General features: G+C 40.6%; 1 non-coding gene across 1 annotated transcript; it reads right to left on the bottom strand.

The window, feature by feature from the left end:
- Window positions 1-3,817: 3,817 nt before the first annotated feature.
- LOC125922189 (U6 spliceosomal RNA) lies at window positions 3,818-3,926 on the bottom strand. Its single transcript, XR_007457625.1, has one exon. It is a non-coding gene; the product is annotated as a U6 spliceosomal RNA (small nuclear RNA).
- Between the last annotated feature and the right edge of the window lie 558 nt (window positions 3,927-4,484).

Genomic DNA, 4,484 nt, shown 5'->3' with positions numbered 1-4,484 from the left:
CATAGAGCTGTCCAACACAGCAGCCTCTAGCCACATGTGGTTCTGGAACCCTTGAAATGTGGCCGGTGCAAATTAAATGCGATGTCAGTATAAAATGCACCCCAGACTTTGAATACTTCAAACATAAAAAAAAAAGAATGTAAATTATCTCATTACTAATTTTTATAGTGATTATATGATTATATTACATGAAATGACAATACTTGGTATAGAATGGGTTAAATACAATATAATTTTTAATGTTTACTTATTTTGAGAAAGACAAAGACAGAGTGTGAGCAGGGGAGGGGCACAGAGAGGGAGAGGTAGAATCCCAAGTAATCTCTACACTGTCAGCTGTCAGCATGGAACCCAACACAGGGTTCGATCCCACGAACCACCATGAGATCAATGACCTGAGCCAAAATCAAGAAGAGTTGGATGCTTCACCGACTGAGCCATGCAGGTGCCCCTAAATACAATATAGTTTCAACTTATTTTCACCTGATTCTTTTTACTTCTACAGTGTGGCCCTAAAACCTCAGGATACAGTGAAGCAAACAGGAAAAGTCCCTTTCCCTGTGGTGCTTACAATCTCATGGGAGAAATAGGGCATAAACAGTATATATCGCAGAGTATGTAAGATAGTGACACACGCTAAGGAGAAGGGAGATATGAGGCACGCAGACAGGCAGCTGAATTTTACATAAGTAGTTTTAGGCAAGGCCTCACTGAGTAGGTGGTTTTGAGACATAGGAAAAGTGAGAGAAGACACCAGGAGGCAAAACATTACAGGCAGAGGAAACAGCAAGGGCAAAGGCCATGAAGCCAGCGCAGACCTTGTTTATTTAAGAACTAGCAAAGACGTCAGTGTGGTTTAAGCTCAGTGAACAAGGGGAGGTCAGGGAAATACCAAGAGCCAGACCATTTAGACTCTCACAGAATGTACTAATAAGGACTTTAGCTGGGAGACAGGAAGCTACCCAAGACTTTCAATACCGCATTTACGCTGACTCGGAAAATCTATCTGCAGCCCTAGCTCTTTACCTGACTCACACCTGGATATATAGCCACTCGATGTCTTCTCTCGGCTGTCTAAAAACTCTTTCGGATGTTACCTAGACAACCAGACAACACTGATTCCTGATATGCCACCCCTCCATGCCCCGCCCAAACCTAGATTGCTAAATTGGATCTACATAAGCCTATTCAGCACTTACATACAAATAATTTACGGTAAAAGGCTTCCAGTTTCTGCTCCCAGATGCAAAAAGATTAGAAATCATCACGCTTACATTCCAACAAGAAACAGCTGAGCAAACTGAAAATCAATGGCTTTCCTTGGACCCATCACAGAACTGAGGTAACAAGGCAGTTAACACCCTGTAATCTGGAGAGACAGATGCCTGCAGTGACTTACAGCCAAGACCTGCTCACCAGGAGGAGAAGCCACTGGAGTCACAAACTGGTAGCCTCAGGGTCCCCATGGTTGCTACAATTACAGAGAATTTGACTCCTAGGCAACTGACAGGTGTCAAAGGCTTTTCCAAGTAAGGAATGAAACCCGAAGTAAAATATCTACAGAAGCCATGAAATCTAAAAGACAGGTTTGACTACATAAAAACGAAGAAGTTCTGTACAACGAAAGGGGAAAAAGTTAAAAGATAACTAGAAAGTCGGAGGGAATTATTAGCAGCAAAGGTATCAAAAGTTCAATGTCCATAATACATAAATAACACCTTCAAATCATGTTTTTCAAAAAGACAACCTGAGTACAAACAGGCATTTAGAAAAAAAATAGTTGTATTTGGGGAGAATCTAGCAGATTGAGAAAAAATGTTAAGAGATAACATTCAGTATTAGAGGAACACGGATAAAAAGGCACCGTAAAACAGCACTGGTAGGAGTACATTTTGACAGCATTTGCCAAAATATTAAACATGCAGACTTTTTGAGCCACTTCTAGAAATTAGTAAGTGAATATATAGAAATACAGGTATAAAGGGGCGCCATGGTAGCTCAGTTAGTTGGTTAAGGGTCCAACTTCAGCTCAGGTCATGATCTCATGGTTCGTGGGTTTGGGCCTCGAGACGGGCTCTGTGCTGATGTCTCAGAGCCTGGAGCCTGCCTCGGATTCTGTGTCTCCCTCCTTCTCTGCCCCTCCCCACTCACACTCTGTCTCTCTTTCTCTCTCTCACTCTCTCTCCCTCTCTCAAATAAACATTTTTTTAAAATTTTTTAATTAAAAAAAAGAAGAAACGTCATGCTTCGTTAAAAAAATAAAAAAGAGGGGCGCCTGGGTGGCTCAGTCGGTTGAGCGTCTGACTTAGGCTCAGGTCATGATCTCACAGTCCGTGAGTCGGAGCCCCGCGTCAGGCTCTGTGCTGACGGCTCAGAGCCTGGAGCCCGCCTCAGATTTTGTGTCTCCCTCTCTCTCTGCCCCTCCCCACTCATGCTCTGTCTCTGTCTCTCTCTCTCTCTCTCTGTCAAAAATAAACATTAAAAAAAAATTTTAATAAAAATAAAGAAAAAAGAAATGTATGCATGAGGAAGTTCTTGTTACATTGTTTCCAACACAGAAAAATTGGAAACATTCTAATATTTGCCATTAGGAACTGCTAAGAGTAGGTATACCCATTCAGTAAGGTTCTATGCATGTGATAAAGGCCTGTTGTAACTCATCTACTGCCTTAAGAAAATGTCCACAATTTGTATTTAAATAACAAAATCATGATAAATATTCAGAGACTTAAAACAAAGTACTTAATGTATGTATTCAAGACCTCTTTTATGGCCCCACAATGAAATTTTACAGTTTTCTTCCAAAAGGACCTTTACAGTTTTAGTTAAGTTTATTTCTGCATGGTTTATGTCCTGTAATGCCATTATGAATGGAACGTATTTTTCTATTATATTTCCTATATAAATTTCTATACAGTTTATATAAAATGTATTAATACTTTTACATAAGAAATCTCCTGATTTTGTATGTTAATTCATAATTGGGCTTCTTAACGAATCATCTTATTGTTTCTAGCAGTTTCATTTCCTACCCCTTCTATTTTTTATATTTCCTTCTCCACACCCCAAGAGGAGCCGTTAAATATGATTGCAGTTCAGGGGAATTTTACTGCTAAACACCTGGGAAAAGAGAGTAGGGAACCATAAAATTACACATATTTGGAAAGAAAACAGTTTTACAAAATCAAGTAAGTAACTATGTGGTCTGTGAACTAAGGTTCCTAAAGTCGGTCTCCATCTAGGCCACGGTATTGTTCACATACTTGTTAAGCTTTCTCCAAATGAAACTTGGGCAGGAGCACAGTATGTAAAAACTGTGCTGGTCTGACGCTGCCATAAAAATTACTCTTTTTGAATCTATGGGGGTCCCGAGATAACTTTTGGGCACAAATAAATAAGGCATTTGCTACAGTCCTAAAGGCATGTTCTATGATCAACATATTCTAGGCTTTGATTTGGCTTGAAGGGACCAAAAGACAATGTTTTAAAATATATTTAGCCAATTCTTGAAAATCCCTACCTGTTGACCTTATAAACATACCACAGTGAGTGATTAAAATTTCAGTGTTTCATGGGGCCCCTGGGTGGCTCAGTCTGGTTAAGCGTCTGACTCTTGGTTTTGGCTCAGGTCATGATCTCACAGTTCATGGGTCCGAGCCCCACACTGGGCTCTGTGCTGGCAGCACGGAGCCTGCTTGGAATTCTCTCTCTCTCCCTCTCTCTCTCTCTGCCCCTCCCCGACTCAGGCTGTCTCTGTCTCTCTCAAAAAAATAAACTTAAAAACAAAAATTTTTAATCCCAACGTTTCTGCTGATTTTTTAATATGAAACGCTTCACGAATTTGTGTTGTCATCCTTGAGCAGAAGCCATGCTAATCTTCTCTGTATGGTTCATTTTAAAAGTGCACGTGCTGCCGAATTGAGCACTGTTTCTGCCGATCTTATGCCTTTATGAAGATTATCAATTTAAGAAAGGTCTTACTCTGTACACCCACAGCTGCTTCTCCAGAAGTCAGGAAAGTCAAATCAAAAGTGGAAAGAAAGCAAAAAACTTTGAAAACGACGTAGACCAAGGATAGGGCTTTACAACAATGGGGCTTTCGTCCGAAACCGTGCCTGGTACAAATCATTCTTCCAGTTCCATTTACATAATTGGCTAAGCTGAGAGGTCTGCCGTCTGGCAAAGCACTCACTTATAAATTTGGTTCTTTCAGTCCTATGTCAGGTAGAGGAGGCAGCTGTGCTGTGGAACTTCTCTTACTCTCCTGGCACACATCTATGTGTGCTTGCATAAAATTCCATCTGCTGGTATATGGAGGGATTTTAATTGCAAGACCGCATTTGGTGAGTGGATGAGATAATACGCCGAAAGTTTTCCACATGATGAAATTACATCTCCCAGCATTCCACTTTTTCATTAACTGACTAGGCTAAACTACATTGTTTCTGAGCAAAAGCCTTTCTCCCCAAATCATGTTTTACAGC

Source organism: Panthera uncia, chromosome C2 (assembly GCF_023721935.1).
Source record: "Panthera uncia isolate 11264 chromosome C2, Puncia_PCG_1.0, whole genome shotgun sequence".
NCBI lineage: Eukaryota > Metazoa > Chordata > Mammalia > Carnivora > Felidae > Panthera > Panthera uncia.
Note: the sequence above shows the minus strand (reverse complement) of the source record. Positions and strands in the feature narration are given on the sequence as shown.